Source organism: Lissotriton vulgaris, chromosome 6, assembly GCF_964263255.1.
Source record: "Lissotriton vulgaris chromosome 6, aLisVul1.2, whole genome shotgun sequence".
NCBI lineage: Eukaryota > Metazoa > Chordata > Amphibia > Caudata > Salamandridae > Lissotriton > Lissotriton vulgaris.
In genome coordinates this window covers 1,241,405,373-1,241,425,771 of record NC_141694.1, presented here as the reverse complement: position 1 = coordinate 1,241,425,771, position 20,399 = coordinate 1,241,405,373, and the positions used below count along the sequence as shown (strand labels likewise).

Below are 20,399 nucleotides of genomic sequence, written 5' to 3'. Positions count from 1 at the left end.
ATGTGTACTCGAACAAGTAATACCCTCACCCAGCCCAAAACCCACTCTTCACCCAGGGCCCAGAAAACCACAAAGGCACAAGTAGTGAGCAAGGTAAACAAAGTTCAATGATGGTCCAAAGGTCCAGGACAAGCAGATGTATGGCCCACAATATAAACATACGACAGTACCTTTAAGATGCACCAGCTTCTATGATAATCAAAGGCACGACCAAAGGAGCCAGGAGGGGGGCCCAGCCCTGCCTCTTCCTCGCTAAGACGGGCGCTGCGTGGGGCCTTCTCGATTTTTAAGTGCCTCCTGGCACTGGTTGGTGACGCGTTGAGCCTCCGGGGATTGTGGGTAGAGTAGTTCCCCCCCTGTCTAGTGCGGCGACGTAGTGGCGGCCCGCGACCGCTAGAAGCAGCTGCAGACCCTGCAGTGAAAACAGGAGGCGGGAATGCCTGGCGAAGATGGGCCAGGTAGCAGCAAAGACTGTGGCAGTAAGTCGTTGGATGTTTTACTGACGTTCAGATGAATCATGCAGCTCCTGGACTTCAAGCACACCGCCAGTCTGCACCTCTTTCACCTTTCAAGTCTTGGTACAGCCCGCCTCCACACCACCTCGAGCCGCTTTTCTAGACGTTTTCCCTGTTATTGGTCCTTACGCCATTCATACTACAGCTGGAGAATGGCGGGGATGGCGGCGGAGAAAGGAGCTGTCAGCTGTGGCGAAAATCGGCAAAAAATCGCTCGCTGCACTCTTCCCCCGCCACCACCTCCATCTCCACCTCCACCATTAGCATCTGTCAGCAGTGTCTCTTGTCGGCCGGTTGACAGTTCACCAAGGTAGGGAAAAATTATATCACGGCGAAATCCAAACGCCGTATTTCAGCGTTTTAGCCGCGGGAGAGCTGTCACCATAACTTCTTGCTTTCAATGCCTTTTGTTTTAGCTTTTAGCTGGCCGGACCTATGTGCCTATAACGCCGTGACCAGTATTTGCTCCTCAGGTAACTCCTAAAATATTGGGACCATAGACAGTCTCACACAGTCACTAGTCTGGGAGCCGGTACTGGAACTCAGATCACCTCCAGCACACTGTAGGCAGGTACCGCGGTCCCAATCATGGCCTCGCTAGCGGTCTCCGCCAGCCGGCCGATACAACGCGGCACCAGACAAGGCTGCCCCCTCTCTCCTCTACTGTTTGCCCTCATATTGAAACCCCTAGCGTGCGTGGTTCGCTCCCGACCTGACCTAGGTGGTTTCCTCAGTGCTCCCGATTCAATGGAAGAAATACGCATATCGTTGTATGCAGACGATATTCTGCTTTATGTCACGTGGCCCGCTGACATGCTCCCCAGTCTTCTCCACATCTTTGAAGAATATGGCAGCTACGCTGGCTACAAGATTAACTGGACTAAGTCCACCCTCTATTCAGTAAGTGGCGGCCCCGCAACTTACACTTATCCCAGCTGCCTGCGGCGGGCTTTCTGTATTTGGGCCTTTATATTATTACTGACCCGTCCTTCGTGTGGAACGGTCAGGGTCTAAATACTTATTGCTGTCTGAACCACACAGGAGCAGAATGACACTAGATCCCAATACCCTTCTCAGAACCAACCATGCTAGGTCTTTTAGTATTCCATTGCAGGTACGTTCTAAGGGGGGAAAGGGGCTGGGACAGTGAAGAGACTGCTCCAATATTCTGCCTGTTCAGCTACGTCTTCTTCTTCTTACAGGACTGCAACATTAACATATAAAAACCTTTATTTACTGTGCCTTTTAACTTACTGTTTTTTCTATGGTGTGTAAACAACTGATCTTACCAGAATGTTTACTGAAGCTTACTTCTCTTCTACTTCTCATGTATTGTTTGCTAGGTTGTTTGAGAAGTCTTCACTCAAATCTCTTTTCTTTTTGTTCTCAGGTACAATCTGCACTTGATCCGGCTATTCCTTAATGTAAGAAAGATAAGGTAAGTATTTATTTCTGTATTCCTAATTTACGTATTATTTGGGTTTCTCCTTCTTTCTATTAACTCACTGTTAAGAGACTTAAGTGGGCCTTGAACTTGGGTTTCTGGAGTAGGATGACTTGTTTTCTGTCTTTAATTAGTTTTTAAACAATGCTTCAGAACTTAGGTTAAATGTAAAAAGGAAGCGTTTCTTTTATTCAGGCCTTCAGTTTTAATGTTTGCTGGAAGCACAATTTATTCTGCCCCCGGGTTTTAATGTTTGCTGAAGAGTTAATTTATTCTGGCCATAGAACATTACTGGAGTACTTTAACTGGGCCTTCACTTATTTATCTTCAAACTTAACACATTGCAAGAGAAAGAAATATCACTTTTGACCCGGACTTCCCCTTTTAATTAATTCTCTGAAGAGTGAACAAGTTTTAGTCAAAGAAGACACTGTGTGTTGAAAGGTCACACCCGGGTCTTACAGATTCTGGAACAGCTGAATAAGACAGCTGATTCAAAAAGCTTTTTATTTAATTTTCTCAGCTAAGGAAAGCAATTACTGAAAGGTAGTTCCAGTTTTCAAACAAAAGAAAATATATTCTGACTTTGTTTCCTTTTTAAATAGAAGTTTACCTCTGACACAATAACCTTTTCTCACAGAAGGTTTTTAATTAACTACATGGTTTAAAACTAACCTGATTAGTGAGGGAATGTAGTTCCGATGAAGCTAACCCCGATTTACGCTGGGAAAACAGGTGCTTTTGCAGTATGTGCATGTTGGGAGCCATCTTGGAGTTCCATTGGTGCCAACAAGCACTCCAGCTTGAGGGATGAACTGACTTTTGATAATTTAGTGGGGGGAGATAGTAGCCAGCGTTGCGTTAAAAGAAGGAAACCTCCCATGAGTCCTGACAGGAACGCAATATACGTTGGGTGTTGCTGAATTTTCAGGCCGATGGGAAACGATGGAGGAAACTGGCTCTCTCAGTAATGGGCAGAGCCGCCATGTACAAAATGGTGACCCTCCCTCAACTTCTCTATGTTCTTCAGAACGATCATCATAAACTACCTGATGCAATTTTTGCTTCTATTGAAAGTGAATTGCGCCTCCTCCTCTGGGATGGCGCTCATCCTCGGATAGCACTGCGGACCCTGCAACTTAACCCCTACAATGGGGGGTTAACCGTTCCAGATATTAGAGCCTACGACAGGGCGGCCCACCTGATCGTTATTAATGAGTGGATTCATGCACCGGGGGATCATCCGGCATATAGGCTGGAGCGGCTTCAATTCCATGAGCGCTCCCACCGACACTATTTATACGGGGGTGCTGGCACAGCACGACTCCTTCCGCTACTCAATGGGTAATAGAGGCCTGGAAAACTGCTGAGAAAGCGATCGATGAGAGGGGAAACCTACACGGGAGACCCTATTGTGGGAGAAAGCCCATCTGCGTGAGATCAGAAGGCTGAGTTGTTTCAAGCAATGGGATCTCATTGACATTTCCAAAATAGGAGACCTCCTGGAGCGAGGGTTTCTGGCCTCCTTCTTGTTCCTTCAATCCAAATATCAACTACATAGCCTATGCGTACCTTAGGCTTCGTCATGCCTGGTGAGCGGAGGGGTTAGACAACAAGGTGCTGCCGGAATACGCTCCCTTTGAGGGCAGACTCCTTCAGGAGGAGATCCAGACTCAGGCGATATCGCGGACCTATAAAACACAGCTCAACAATATGCCAGATAATCTCGGCCCACATCGCGCAGTGGGAATTTACCACGGGACCCCTTGAGGATTTCGACTGGGAAGCAGCCCTCATGCATCCATGTGAGGTGGCGATCAAATTAAGACTGCGGCTTATCCAATACAAGATCCTTCACAGGGTCTATTATGATAGGGAACGATTGCACAGGATGGGGAGGGTGGACGACCCTACATGCCTTGGATGCTGTATGGCGCGTGGCACATACATTCACACCCTTTGGGAATGCGATCAAATCTGGCCCTACTGGCACAAGATAGTGGGCAAACTAAATAAAATACTTGGGGTAACAATTGAGATGGATGTGAAATTTCTACTATTAGGCATTCCCACTGATGTTGACCTTCCACTATACGGGCTCTTACTGGTTAATCTGGGGTTGGTGGTGGCTAAACGGGACATAGCCAAGTACTGGGGTGCACAACGCCTTCTTACATTCACAGAATGGAAATCCAATGTGGATTTATACATGGCTGCAGAAAAAGTGGTTTATAAAGCAAGAGGCTGCCCACGTAAATTCAGGAAAATGTGGTCCCCGTGGTTGAAGTACTACAAGCTCGAGTTGGATGTAGAGCATGGAGCCTTTGCACTATCTTATGCGAGGTCTGGTTCTGGCTTATAAGGATCGCTTTCTTGCCCTCTGTTCGCATTTGACCTCTAGTAGAACGGACCTATGTATTAATCCGATTGTCACTGTTGATATACATGACCACTTTCTCTTGAATTCCTCTGCTGTGAAATTCATCAACCATTGCTGTACCTCCATGCCTAATGTTGATCATACACCTTGTACTGATGACTTCTTTTCCCACATGTCAGTAGTAATGTTATTGCCTACAACAAAAACTACCCACCCCAGTCAATTAAACAAAGCCCCAGAAGGGGGTCCTTACATAAGCCCACTGTCACCAGAGCAAAGTAGACGCAGGGAATATTAGTCACTCCAAATAGTACAAAAATATAAAGATTATTTGTTTTTTAACACATATTTCAAAAATATATCTTATTTAGCAAAGTACATATAAAAGCATTAAAAATCAGAGAATGTCAAAATGTATCATCCCACACTCCTCTTTCATACTGCACATTCATTTCCACCAATCAACACACAATTCAATATCTCAATCACGCAATTAATCACATTCACACAAGCACAAGAGATGAATCAACGCCACAAGATGGTCCTGAGACCGAGTAATATGGCTCAACATGGCAAAGGGGACAGGGGTAGATATCATCCAGCTTTCCCTTCACAGAAAACACCTACGCGCGTTTCGTGTGTGGCCCCAGCCGGGGCTACACCTTCTTCAGGGCGAGAAACAAAACAACGAGTAAAGAGGGAGTGGGAAAACAGGAATCCAAGAGGCAGAGGGGTTATAGTCCTCCAGCCTGTAAGACGCAACGTGAGAGGCACCGGGCAGATAGCTTCAGTAGATGCCAGAAACGGACGCTCTGTTCTGGGAAACTGCCGAGAATCTATCCAGAGAATTTTAGAAGGTGCACCATCCAGGGATAACGAATCCTATTTGCAAAGCCGGCAGCTTGCGGACTTTCAATCAGGAGCCGGGGGCTTCCGTGAGAAATTGTTTTAAGCACTCACCGATCTGTAGATTTGAGAGTTCTCTGCAAAGGCCGACTCAGCAATGTGGCACACGTAGTCGGGCTTCTCACTTCCAGTTCGCTGGAAACGGCGTCTAATGTTATTGAACTGTATTAAAATAAAAAATACATTTTAAAAAAGAATCTTCAGTGGGGCAAAGCATTAGGCTTTAGCCGAGTAGAGGTTCAAGAGGTCAGATAGCACCAGACGAGGACCTGTTGAAGCTGCTGACTTGGCGGAAAAGTTCAAAGTGGGAGAAATTTGAAATGTGTGGCCAAAGAAGATTCCTCGCTGGCGGGATACTTCTGGGGCCTTCGCCCAGTGACAATTTCTATATTTGCACTTATTCACTTTTATGGAGCTTGGATTCGTCCAGCAGGACAAGGACAAGGCTGTAGATGAAGAGGGCTCCACAAAGCTGGATACTTTCTCAGTGAGATCCAGCTCCAGGTGACTCTCCACTCTTCATTAACGATATGACAAAAGTTCCTAGGGGTTGCTCTGACCATTTATGCAGCATTTCCTGCATGCCCTACTGCAAACAACCCCATAGTGCCCCTCTCTGGCTAAATCCAAGATGGTGGAATAACCCCCATCCCCTTATGCAAAGCCTGTGTGCCCACCCCAGAGGTGGGACCATGGACATGAGCAACCCCTCCTCTGTGATCACTTCAACTCATTTCTGGGGGCTGCTCCCTTCCCACTGTGATTGAGGTCTAGGTGACTGGGGGAACAAAGAAGGGGTCTGTCCAGTCATCTGAGAGCTGCCTATGACAAGGGGTGAACAGCAAAACACACAAGATGATGGACGGAATGTTGCACAATGGCAAAACATTCACCCCAGTCACAGATCTGGGTTTAATCCATTGTTCCTTTGCTCACCAAGCCACCCCAGTTCAGACATGGCCATATTCTGAAGACGGCTGATAGCCAGAAACCGGTCCTAGGATGCTGGATTCCGGTCCAGGGAAGACATGACTTGGCAGTTCGGGCTGAACTGTTCCCATGAGGCACAGGGTCAGACTGATTTGCATATGGCCATGTCTGAACTGGGGTGGCTTGGTGAGCAAAATAACAATGGATTAAACCCAGATCTATGACTGGGGGTGAATGTTTTGTCATTGTGCAACATTCCGTCCATCATCTTGTGTGTTTTGCTGTTCACCCTATGTGGGAAGGGTATGGCCAGACGTAGGTCCCGTGCTCACTACGCCACTGGAGTCAAGCTATCCTGGCTGAAGACGGCTGATAGCCAGAAACCGGTCCTAGGATGCTTGATTCCGGTCTAGGGAAGATATGGCTTGGTAGTTTGGGCTGGACTGTTGTCATGAGGCACAGGGTCAAGACTGATTTGCATATGACCATGTCTAACTGGGGCGGCTTGGTGTGCAGAATAACGATGGATTAAACCCAGATCTGTGACTGGGGGAGAATGTTTTGCCATTGTGCAACATTCCGTCCATCACCTTGTGTGTTTTTCTATGACAAGGGGGGCCTTTTGAAGCAAACAAAGATCCTGGGTACTGCCGAAGTGGCCATCCTGCCAGAGGAACGGAAACACCTCACAAACCCAAAGCTTTGTCTCGTGCTCTGGGAGCAGTTTTTACAACTCATTCGAGGTTAAGAATTCAGAGGGCTGCTGCTGGAGACCATGTAAATTAGCCCCCAGAAGCTTTAAGCAGGGAAATGTTAACTTTCTAAAAGTAACTTTTCTTTAATATTTATTAAAAATCCAACTCCATCAATAAATATCACAGAGTCCAAGAATGCAATTTCCAGCTGTTTCCTAGTCTAATATAGCATTATTAAAGTAACTGTAACCCAGTGCTCTCCTATGAAACAGCTGTCTTGCTACAGTAGAAATAGCTTTAGGGGCTTTTACATTTTAAGGCCATGGGTAACATAAAACCTTTACATGCCTTATTATTAAATACTATGAACCTTGCCTTGTGGCCTACTTGTTATATTGACTTATTAATATTTAAAAGGTAGGTTTTGACTTGCCAAAAGGGATTATTTTGACAGGTCTAATTGGCAGTTTAGAACTGCATAGACAGGCCACAAATGGTAGACTTGTAGTCTGTGTGCACTGTCACTGCAGTGGTCAGTCAGTCAAGAAACTTGTTTATTTAAACTGCAATCTTTAACCAATCCCAATATACATGCCCAATTTATAAAACATTGAAGCCAACCAGTAAAGGATTTCCTAGAAAATGAAGATCATGGTATTGCACAAACTCATCAGTACATAATTGTTAAAATCCAATTAGTTAAACCTCTTTATAAATCCTTTCACAGCTAATAAATATCTCCCTAGTGCACAAGTCACAATTAGATACCTCATAGCTAATAAAAATTGAGCAGCTTGTCTTTGATCCAGTATTTCATTAATACTGACCTTAAAAGTGTTTTTCGTGCCGATAATAACCAAAAACGACATAATACAATATGTCAAGCATTACAATGTACATTCAAACCACATGTGCAATTTCTATTGTTATTTTAGAGTATCGTCTTTGCAGAAGAACAAGGAATGACTGGATTCACCCCGACTCCCAGCGGAATTTGGTAGAACGTTAATATATGGGAACGTCTCGGTATTTTGCCAAGAAGGTCTCAAAAACAGAGTAGATACTTTATTGTTTAGATACTTCAGATTTTCTCTTGCACAAAGTTTGGTCAATATTCGCAGTTTGACTTTGGATAGCCTTAATTGTAAGTTAGTATTTGCTATTACCGATATCCTATTAAGTATCTCACTGAAAGTTTTTCGGATATTGTGAACCCATCTTTATTCACTATATATTATCTCATTTTGACATGGTGTGGCAATTTTGTGGGTTGCACCATTTCTGATACAACTCCAAAATCTATTCACACTGGCGCACGCTAACTAGCTCCAGGGAGGTAGTTCAGTTTCCGCTTTCATGGCTTAGATCATTGCAGAGGGCGGTAGAGAGCAAAGCTTTTTAAAACATTTGCGCTCTCAAAACTCCAATCAAGTTTTGAAATTGAGGGTGAATCCTAGCAAGGTAGGATGAGAACACTGGTCTTAAAGATGACCCACCACATTCTTTACTAAATTATTTGAGCCCATATACAAAGGAAAGGGCTCTTGCTTGCAGGACTTCGATATGCTCCTTCTACTGCAACTTCGTTCCAAATCATATGCCTAAATATTTAAACCTCTTAACTACGCCAGGTGGGCTGGGGACGGCTCCCAGGTTCGGCTTATGGCTGCTGAGCTGGTTTGGCTGGCTCCCTAGCGCCTCTTCTGCTTAAGGCCCTACATACAGGGTCTGCACATGAGGCCATGTTTCACTTTTCATTGACACCGGCCTTACATGCTACATGGTTTGCGGGGGCATGGCCTCTGGTCTCGGACTGGAGGGTCGGCATGGCCTACACCTACTGCCCTCTGCATTCACCAGCCTGCTGACATCGTGAGTGTGTGGCAACTGAACCCTGCTGCTGTCTGCGGAAGCTTTGGCTATTCCTGAATATGTGTCTTCCAGTGATTAGGGCCTCTGGCAGACTGCAGGCTTTGCAGGACTGAGGATTCCAACTCAAGTGAGGTGTCACCTGCGGCTGTGCTTCCTATTCACTTGCTTCAACCTGCCTATATGGTAGAGATCACGCTGGATTGGCCTTGAGTGTAGCTCCCCCATCATGGATCCACTACAAACCGAGATAGAGTTTGAACCTCATTAGGATGAGCCGTGCAAGTCAGTGGATGTGAGAGGGTAGCTAGAAAATAATGACAGTGTCTCCGGTGAGCCAGATACTCGTGCATTGCCCTGCTGCAGATTAACATCAGCCTTCATGATATTGGTTCTAAAACTAACCACTTAACAGGCCGACTGGAAAAACTGAAATCCCATCTTGGGAAGCAAGAAACGCAGACCACTGACTTAGAACAACGTATTTCCACCATGGGTGTGGATCACACCACCTTAACCTTCAACTATCAAAAGCTTTGCACTGAACTCCTCAATGAAGCAGCCAAGAATGTGGATTCGGAGGGCAGCTCTAGGTGCAATAACTTGTGTCCGATGGATATCCCGGAGTTTGCCAACAACGGAAAGATGGAGCCTTTTGTTGAGAAATTGTTGTGTGACCTGTGCAATGCTGACTCTTTTTCCAAATGCTTCCTGGTGGAGCGGGCTCATTGCTCTCTGGGCCCCCAATTCGTGCCGGGGGCCCTCCACCCACACTGCGCCCAATCATCGCCGGGCTTCTGAATTAACAGGACCGCAACACAGTGCCGCGCCTGGCTTGAGAAACGGGGGCCTTTCTGTACCAGGGTTCTAAGCTTTCTATTTTACTTTGTGGGTGCAGGAGACCTTGCGAACTTTTCAGGAGGTGAAGGCATTTATGCGCAAACACGATACACCTTATGCCATGTTGTACCCTGGGTGCCTCCGCTGCAAATTTAATGGCAAGGTGACTGTCTTTACATCTCCTTCTAGGTTCTACATAACATCAAGGGAACCCTTGGGGGCGTCCTTGGAGATGTCGCATACACAGTCTTCTACCCCTGGCAAGGACACTGGCCTCTCAGATGTTATGGGTGATGATACTTGATTGCTGTAGGCACCCTCATTCCTATCCTCTTCTTTGCTGGGAAGGTGCTATTCCCAGTCCCTCTGGGTGTGTGGTTCTGCTTCTATATTGTTTTCATGTAACATGTAACTGCCTGCTTCCTGCTCTTTTTTGGCCATGCCTGAGTCGGTGGTTAAGTGCCAGTGGAGCACACTTGGATCCTAGTGTATGGGTGATCATTGCCTCCTGGGCATCGCTCTTAAGTACTCAATGTTATATTCTGGTGACTGGCCCTCCTCTTCTGTTGTGTGGGTCGGGTGGTGGACTGTATTGAAGTCACACCCAGTGCACTGCATATTTTATTTATTTGTCTCAATAACGAGTTGTGGTTTAGCTTTGTTACTTTATTACTGGTATTGTTCTGGTTTACAGGGGTTTAACTGATATGGTTGGTAATCAGTGTGGTTGGGAGGGGTTGTTCTATGTACTGCGCTGTTCACTGTATTAGCTGCTGCTCGCTTACCACCCAAGGAGCATTGCAGATCAGCCAGCTTTTGGTTGTACCGCAACTGACAGGATTGTCTTCCCATCACTTACAAACCTGGCACCATGCCTTGCTTTACATGGCGCATAACACATCTCTGATATCGGACTTCAATTTTATCTCCTGGAATGTGCGGGGTCTTTATGACCCTCGAAAAAAGCATAATGTACTGTTGTATCTGACCCGTCATAATATTCAGATTGCTGTCCCGCAGGAGATGCATCTAAAGCCCTCAGCAGACATACCGTTCACTAATAACTGGGCTTCTCGCAGACTATTTGCCTGTTATTCGACATAGGCTAGGGAGGTGTTTTAATGATTAAGAAGGGCCCGATGGTCAGTCCGCTGGCTGAAATCACTGATCCCCAGGGGAAGTTTGCTATCCTGCATTCAACAATATAGGGGAAACATCTCGTCATCATCATCATCAATACCTATGGACCAAACACAGATGTCCCGGATTTCTTCTGCGCAACCTGGAAGCACTGCTGTAGTGTACTCAGGGAAGGGGGTTTCGGGAGGGCCTGCCATCCTGGGAGTAAGGAGGGTACACATGTATCTACTGTCCATGATTCTTGGGCTAGGCTTGATTACTGGTTGGGAACCTCCTGATATTTGCAGCTGGGCCACAAGCGTTGAACAACTGCCAGGGACTCTTTCCGACCTTTCCCCTTGTTATCTCTGCCTCCAAACACACAGCTTTTTCTTGGAAGCTTTCCCCTCAGGCGTTGTTGGATCCAGTCTTACGCTTGAGCACACTCCATGACATCACTGACTTTTTAGCGACAAACGAAGGCTCGGTGGACTCAGTGGGCACATTTGAGAAGCCTTTAAGGAGTACATAACGGGGCATGTGTATGTCTAAACACTTTTTGATTCGGAAAAAACGTAAACAAGTCAAGTTGGAACTGATGGAACAGCAACTTTGACACCAGGGGCGCAACACTGAGACGGCATACCATCCGCATCTAGTAGCAGAGCTCCACTCTCTTTTTCCTGAGTACCACAAATTGGCAGACACTGAAAGCAAGCATCTGTCTCGCTGCGCCAGGGCGCATGTGTACGGGGAATTTGATAGGCTGAGACAGACGCTAGCCCATCTGTTAAATTGCCACCGGGGTCCTCAGGCCATTACTCAATTGACTCGAGAAGACTATATTCTGATATTTGATGCTGAGGATATACTGGCAGATTTTGTAGACTAATATACTAATTTATATACTTCTCGGCATTCATATAATGGAGATTACTATGCTGCTTATTTCGATCGCTTAACTCTGGAATGGCTAGAAGGACCCCAACGTGCCTCTCTAGTAGAGTCGCTGACCCTGGGTGAGATAACTACAGCAATAAGTGGACTACCCACCCGTAAATCCTCAGGGAGTGATAGCCTCCGGGATTTACATGGTGTATTCGGTTCTTCTTACTCTTCGTCTGTTGCAAGTATATGAAGAGGCATTGCAAACTACCACCCTGCCTTGTCCTTGCCTGAAACCATCCTCATCATGCTCTTAAAGCCCCCTAATTCCCCAGAATCCTACGGTCCTCTTTCCCTCATCAACACCAATGCTACAATATTTGCCAAGGTACTGGATAACTAATAGTTTCTTACCTGTCGGTGTAGTTTTGCAGCTTGATGATCTTTCTGGATTCACTATGCTGTGCATTATTCCGCGGTCTTGTGGTTGGGTCCGGATTCGTAGTCTTTTCTTTGTTTTTTTTTGTATCCCAGGTTGGCGTCGACGTCCCACCTTTGGTGTATTTCCGGTGACGTCGGCACGCTTCCTGCGGAAGCTCCCACTCCTGGGTGCCATCTTTGGATTCTTTTTTCTCGTGTTCGTCTTGTTACCGAAGTTATGGCAATGTTCAATTAAAGTTTTTTCACCGCTTTAACCCTTAAGGCTTCTTTTCCAAGTATTGTCTTTGTTTCAACCACCTTATCTCTCCAGCCTCATCTTTCTGGCAGAGGTGGGTGGGTTCGCTAGTGAATCCAGAAAAACCATCAGGCTGCAAAACTACACCGACAGGTAAGAAACTATTCGTTTTGCAGCGTGAATCTTTCGGGATTCACTATGCTGTGCATAGACTTTGTAGCGGTTTCTCATGTTGGCGGCGGCTGGGTGGAAGATGAGCATTGGTTATAGAATATATGTTGAAGCACCCTTTGTCCGACTTGTGCTTCCTTGTTCGCCTGTATATCCACACAGTAGTGCTTCATGAACGTGTACACTGAAGCCCATGTTGCCGCCAGGCATAAGTCCCGTATTGGCGTGTTAGCTAGGAAAGCTATAGTAGCTCCTTTTTAGGTCTCGCCTGTCGATGCGCATGCGCATCGAGCAAGCGAGACTATGGGGGCTCAGCGACTCTTTATCCAACTTGCAAGGAATCGTGGCGATTCCTTGCAGTGCCCGTGACTTTTAAGCTCAATGCGCATGCGCATTGAGCTTAAAAGCGCGTGCACATGGCCCCAGCCGCCTGCCTTGCCTACTCTCCCGCCCCCTCACTTCTTGATTGCACGGCCGCTAGTCCGTGCCTCCCCTACCCCTCCTCCTACTCTCCTCCCCTCCCGTCTGTTCCCGCACTCCTCCCACACCCCCCTACTCCTCCTCCTACTCTCCTCCCCTCCCGTCTGTTCCCGCACTCCTCCCACACCCCCGCTCCGCCCCCTCACTCTCTATGCCCGCCCGCTCTCCACTCCACGGCTTTCTTTTGGGCCTCCATAGATACTGCCTCTCCCAGCCCCCAGCCTGCCCGGGTGTTGGCTGCATAAACACCGACCGTCTGTCTGCAACTTGAATAGAAAGAATCCCGAAAATGCTATTTTTTGTCCGCTATGCAAGGTACACGGGGCCTGTTTGTTTTGGATCTCCCCGGGCATTCCTTATCTGTCATTCATTCTTCCCCGCTCGGGGATTCCCGCGCTGAAGACGTCACAAGACTTCGCACCCACGGACACGCCTGGGCTTGTCCCGGCACCAGGGCTTGAAAAACACATTGCCATGGCCTGTTTCTTTATTTTTATATTCAGTAACTCGGACTCGGCTCTTTCTGTGTTCCAGTTCTGTAACGTGATGCGAAGAGCTGAACCGGGTCAACATTTATACAAGCACAAAACAGCACCCGCTTCCAATGTTAGAACCATATCCTATATCTGCATATGTCCCTAGTGGCTCCATGTCATGTATGACGCACTTCTCGAATTCCTGGGTTTCTGCACTTCGCACCCAGGCAATTTGAGCAACGCCATTAAAGCAATTTAAAAGGCTATTGTATGTAATGCACACGCAGACAGAGCCAATAGTTTTAGCTTTTGAAAAGTGAACAATTGTTTTATTTACCTTCGCTAAGGCAGCGTGTGCAAAAGCGATCACAAACATCCCTCACAGATCAGTTACAATACGGACAGCACTATCGACTGAGGGAAAACGTGCACCTCATAGGGATCATTTACAATACTGATAGCATCTCAAAACCCTCAGTACGAAGAGCAGACACCTCTGGTGGCAGGAGACGTACTCAAAGAACAGATACAGCACTGGTAGGGAAAGTGCAAGCTTCCTTCACACACAACTCAGTTACAGTGCTGACAACCGTGGTACACATATCCTCTCACACAAAACAGATATGGAAGGAGTGCACACTTTTATTGCACTGTGAACATTCACAAGAAATACAGCAGTGTTTCAAGTACCCTCACACAACGAACAGAAACAGCACTGGTGGCAGGAGTGCACGTTTTCCTCACACAGAGACAGTTTACAACCATGTCCCCTCTTGTGCAAGTACCATCACGCAAGGAACAGATACAGCACTGGTATGAAAAGTGCACGTTTTTTTCACACACTAATCAGTTACAGTGCTGACAGCAGCGACACACATATTCTCTCACACAAAACAGACAGAGAACTGGAATGAGTGCAGACTTCCATAGCACAGCGAACATTAACAAGAATGACAGTAGTTTCAAGTACCTTCGCACAAAGAACAGACACAGCACTGGTGGCAGGAGCGCCAGTTTTCCACACACATAGATGGCTTACCACATTGGTACAAGCATACCCTCATACAAAGAACAGACACTACTGGTGGGAGGAGTGCAAGCTTCGCTCGCACATAAATATTTTACCACAGTGACCACACTGGCACAAGTATACCCTCACACACAGAACAGATACAGCACTGGTGGCAAAGTGTAAGCTTCCCTCGCACATATATGTTTTACCACACTGACGATACTGGTACAAATATACCCTCATACAAAGAACAGACACAGCACTGGTGACAGGAGTGCAAGCTTCGCTCGCACATAAATATGTTTCCACAGTGCCCACACTGGCACAAGTATACCCTCACACAAAGAACAGATACAGCACTGGTGGCAAAGTGCAAGCTTCCCTCGCACATATATGTTTTACCACACTGACGATACTGGTATAAGTATCCCCTCACGCAAAGAACCGGCAATGCATTGATGGCAAAGTGCAAGCTTCCCTCACTCACCCTCAACCCCTCACCCTCACGCACCCTCAACGCCTCACCCTCACCCACCCTCAACCCCTCACCCTCACCCTCAAACCTTCACCCTCAACCCCTCACTCACCCTCACTCTCACTCACCCTCACTCAGCCTCAACTACTCCCCCTCACCCTCACTCACCCTCAACCCCTCACCCTAACTCACCCTCACCCTCACTCACCCTCAACACCTCACTCACCCTCACCCTCACTCACCCTCAACACCTCACCCTCAACCTCAACCACTCACCCTCACTCACCCTCACCCACCCTCACTCACCCTCACTCTCACTCTCACTCACCCTCAACCCCTCACCCTCACTCACCCACCCTCACCCTCACTCACCCTCAACCCCTCACCCTCACACAGTGCAATAGGTCTCAGACCATTTCAGTTAGAGCTTTTAGAAATGTTTATGGCTTTTTTTATTTGTAATTCTTTAGCATTGGCTACAGGAAACAAAAATGCTAAACATTTACAAAAAAAACCCATAAACAATTCTAAAAACACTAACTCTAATGGTGCGAGACCTATTGCATTTCCAATGCTTGTTTCCTGGTAGAGTGGGCACATGTCCCCTCTGTTAGTTCCTGCCCTGCCTGCTTGTGGCAGAACTGTATTGATTGGCCAATCCATTGCGCAATCGTTCCTTTAGTTACTGGTTTCCCCATGAAACTGTTAGCGAAGGACACAAAGAACTGCTTTGTTTTTCTGTGTTCCTTCATTCTCTCAATGTAGTGCTTGACTGCCCTTCTGGCGTCCAGAGTGTGCAGTGCCCTATCAGCTCTTGTTGCCGTTTTTTGGAAGAAACTCGGTATCTGTATTGTTTGATTCAAGTGGAACCTTGACACCACCTTTGGCATGAAGTGTGGGTCCGTTCTCATCACCACCCTATCGCTGTGTATCTGTATGTAGGGTTCCTGTAGTGTTGGTGCCTGCAGTTCGCTCACTCTACGCAGTGAAGTGATTGCTACCAGGAAAGCTGTTTTCATGGTCAGCATTTCTAGGGAGGCGTTGTGAATCGGTTTGAAAGGGTCCTTCATGAGTTCCGTTAGGACTAGGTTAATGTTCCATGCAGGTGGTGGCACCCTCTTTGGCGGTGCGATCCTCTTTGCTCCCTCCAGGAATCTCTTAACGACCTGTGATGTGAAGAAACTCTTGCACGTTTCTCCTCTCGTGTAAGCGACTATCGCTGCCAAGTGAACCCTCAGTGAGGATGAGCTCAGATTTTTTTCGAGCAGGTGCGTGAGGTACTTTAGCACTGTTGAGTCCTTTTTCATCTTATTGTGTAGCTTTTCCCTCCTGCACCACAGTGTAAATCTCTTCCATTTCGCTACGTAGCACTTCCGTGTGCTGGGTCTTCGTGCCTCCCTAAGTACCCTTAGGGTGCTTTCTGGCAGTTTCAAATGCGCACACTCTATGTCCTCAGAAGCCACTCTACGAGGCTCAGGCTCTCTGGCTCCGGGTGCAGCACTTCTCCATTTTGCATGGAGAGTAGGTCCTTTCTTCTCCCGAATCTGTGGGGTGCACTCTGTGTCATCTCCATGATCTGCGAGTACCATGTCTGCCTGGCCCACTGTGGTGCCACCAGTATCAGGGTCATGTTGCTCGCTCTGCACTTGCTGAGTACCTTGTGTATCAGCGGTATCGGGGGAAAAGCGTAAGCAAATGTCCTGGACCAGTCTATCCATAGGGCATTTCCCAGGGAGCCCTCCCCGGGCTGTCTGGATGCAAAGTTTTGGCATTTTGCATTCTGGCGTGTTGCAAATAGGACTACCGACGGTGTCCCCCACCTGTCGAAGAGCCTTCTCGTCTCTTGTGCATTGAGTTCCCACTCGTGGGATGCCGATGTCTGTCTGCTGAGCCAGTCTGCTTCTACATTGTCCTTTCCTGGTAGATGTATGGCTAGCAGGTCTATCTTGAGTGGGATGGCCCATCTCCATATCTCCTGCGCTAGTTTCGAGAGCGGGGCTGATTGTGTCCCCCCCTGCTTGTTGATGTAAAACATCGCTGTTGTGTTGTCTGTCTGGATCAACACTCTCTGGTTGTACAGTTTTGTTTGGAAGGCCTTTAGGGCTAGGAAAACTGTCTTCAACTCCAGGTAATTGATGTGTCTGACTGCATCTGCTGGTTTCCACAGGCCTCTTACTTTGAGTTTCTCCATGTGAGCGCCCCATCACCTCTGGGACGCGTCTGTGGTAATGGTCACTGTTGGCGTTGGTTGCATCAGAGGCTTCCCCTTTGTTATGTTCCCCATGTTCCACCATGCCATCTCTTTCTGCACTGCGTGTGTTACAACCACTTGATCCTCCCAACGACCTGTAACTTGTGACCATTGCTCCTGTAGCCATTCCTTTAAAGGTCTCATGTGGAGCCGTACGTTTGGCACTAGGTGTATGCATGATGCCATCATGCCCATGATTTTGCTCGCTGTCCTCACTGTCCGAGCTTGCCCCTTCTGGTAGAGCTGCGTCTCCCTCACGAGCGCTATCGTTCTCTTCTCGCTGGGGAACACCTTGCTCTGTAAGGTGTCGATCTGTGCTCCCAGGAAGATTTTTATTTGTTCTGGTTCCAGGGAGGATTTTCCCCAGTGGATGGAGAATCCTAGGTTCATCAGTGTGCTGGTCACTCTCTGTGTGTGCTGCTTGCACGTTTTGTATGAGCTTGCTTTGATCAGCCAGTCGTCCAGGTAAGGGTACACGTGTATCCCTTCCCTTCGTAGGTGTGCTGCGACTGTTGCGAGGCACTTTGTGAAAACCCTTGGTGCCGATTTGAGCCCGAACGCCAGGGTTGTGAACTGGTAGTGGTCTTCTCCGATGATGAATCTGAGGAGGTGTTTGTGGCCCCTGTTCATTGGGATGTGCAGGTAGGCATCTTTTAGGTCTATGGTGACCATGAAGTCCCCGCCTTGCAATTGAGGAAGTACTTCTTGTAGGGAGGTCATCTTGAACCTTTGCGTTCTTCCGAACTTGTTTAAGAATCTTAGGTCCAGGATGGGTCTCATAGTTTTGTCCACCTTTGGTACCAGGAAGTATGTGGAGTATACGCCCTTGTTCTTTTCCCTGTAAGGTACTGGCTTGTTTTTGCAGGAGCTCCTTTGCTTCCTCCCCAAGGAGCTCTAGGTCTTTCCTTGCTAGTGGCCTTCTTTTTGGTTTCCTGTCCGTTGGCTTTCCCTCCAACTCTATGCAGTACCCGTACTGTAATGATGTTGAGTACCCATTAGTCTGATGTTATACTCTTCCATTCCCTGAAGAAGTGTTTCAGTCTTCCTCCCACTGGTCTTACATGTACGGAGGTGTCTAGTTCGTGTAACTCCTGTCCGATGTGTTTTTGGGAGTTTTTGCTCGGGTGGGCGCATGGAGTTTTATTAAGTCACTTCGAGGCGGGCTGCTGTCCCCCCCTCTTATTATGTCCACGTCCATTCCCTCTCCCGCGAAAGGACTGGCCTCTTGGTTGGTACTGCCAGGACTGTTTTTGCTGCCCCTGCTGTGTCTGGGTGTCTGCGTGGTGGCCTTGTTGGAAAGCCTGGTGTGATGTACCTGGCTGGTTTCCTCCCCTCCCGTTAGGTCTTTGTGACGGGGTGCCCCTTTCAGTACCTCTGAACTGCAATGCCCCCATGGATCTTGCAGTCTCGTTATCCTTCTTCAGTTGGCTGAGTTTCTCGTCAACTGGGGCCCCCAACAGCGTTTCTCCATTGAACGGTGTGTTGAGGATGCTGTGCTGCACTTCTGGCTTGAAGCCCGAAATTCTGAGCCAGGCTTGTCTTCTCTCCGTGATGCCCATCATCATGAGCCTGCTGGAGGTGTCTGCTCCGTCCAGGGCAGTCTTGAGGCAAGAATTGGCTACATTCTTCCCCTCTTCGACAAGGTTTTCAGCTCTTTACTTGAACTCCTGTGGCATGTTCTTTACTAACTCGCCCAGCTCTTCCAGGATCTGGTATTGGTGCCAGTTAAGCAGAGCATTGGAATTCGCCATGCGTCAGTGCATTGCGGCATTCCGTTCAATTCTTCTCCCCACCAGGTCCATCCTCTTGCTTTCTTTGTCTGGAGGTGGCCCAGAAGTGGTAGGCACATTGGCCCTCTTTCTTGCCGTGGCTGCGATGATGGAGTCTGATGAGACCGATCCCTGAATGTAGGGTGGGTCCTTGGAGGAATGTTTATACTTTTTCTCCGACCTGGGAGTGACGGCTTTGCATGTAGCTGGTTCTTTGAAAGTCTCTTTTCCCTGTGCCATGACACTGTCGAGCATGGGCAGGAACTGGCTCCTTGTTTGTGTAGGGAGTAGTGTCTCGAGAAGGAAGTCTGCTTTCTGATTTTTTTCGTCGAGTTTTACTTTGAAAACTGCAGCTGCATTCCTGATGACTGTGTTGTAGACCCCGATGTCATCTGGTCGCAAGGGCCTCAAGGGGTACGTGTCGACGGCTTCCTCTGGGCTCTCAGTGTCGACGTCCTGCCAATCTATATCCTGAGTCTCCAAGGATGCAGACCCGAGGAGTGTCCTGCGGTCGTCGTCTCCTTCCTCCTCGTAGTAGGAGGCCTCCTCCTCTTCTTGGTCGTCGAAGGTCTCGACGTCCGACTGTCCTTCGACGTCGTAGTCCTCCTCCTCCATTTCCTCGACCACCTGTAGCCTAGGTTTCGTCTGGATTGTGTATTCTTTCATCCTGGCGTCGAAATCTTTCTTCCGCTGCAGGATGTTTTCCATCTCGGCCTCGAGGCGTCTTTTCTTTTTCTCCATTTCGGCCGCGTGGTCTGGGTCGAATGGAATAGCCGCTCTTTTCAGCGCCGAGACGACCTTGTCGTCGAAGGTTTCGGTGCCGAACTGGCTCTCGGGTCCTTCGATGGCGCTGAAGGGCCCTTCGGGTCCTTTTCCCTCAGTGTCGTATGCTCCTTCTCGGGGGCGATTTTCGACGTCTTTTGCTGTTCTCCAGCTCTCGGCGCCTGGGAGTTTTTCTCAGAGGATCCGCTGTGCCTTGGTGTAGACGCGCACGCCGAAATTTTCGGCGTCTGCGCTTTCGAGGTTTTACCCTCAATTTTTCGAGACTCGGGGTCTCTTGGTGCCCTAGGGGCCGGAGAGTCTCCTACCTTCTTTGGAGTCTTCGTAATATCGGTCTCTACGACCGTGTAGCCGTCGTGTTTGGCGGCGGCGTTGTCCTTCTCGTCTGATGATAGCCCCAGGTCTCGAAGGGACGGTGGCTGTCCCTTGCCCTGCATGGTGGCGTTGGCTATCCTCTGTCTCTTTCTCACTCGAAGAGTCTTCGGCGTGAAGGCGGAGCAGGCGTTGCAGTCCTTGCTCTTGTGGTTGACCGGTAGGCAAAGGTTGCAGACCGGGTGCTGGTCCTTCAGCGCGTACTTGTGGTGGAAGTTACGGCAGAATTTGAAAGGAGTGTTGTCCATCTCATGCATTCAGGGGGCCTCCTGAGCTTGCATTTTCCGATGGACGTCGAAGTTCTTGAAATTCTTCTTCCCCTTCGTCGTCCTCTTCGATGTTGTAGTCTCCTGT

The 20,399-nt window shown here is 48.0% G+C and overlaps 1 protein-coding gene and 1 pseudogene across 1 annotated transcript in view; both read right to left on the bottom strand.

The window, feature by feature from the left end:
* The window catches only part of COX20 (cytochrome c oxidase assembly factor COX20), a 236,150-nt gene that overhangs the window by 134,999 nt on the left and 80,752 nt on the right, over positions 1-20,399 (bottom strand). The window lies entirely within an intron of this gene.
* LOC147708693 (uncharacterized) lies at positions 5,288-17,904 on the bottom strand (annotated as a pseudogene).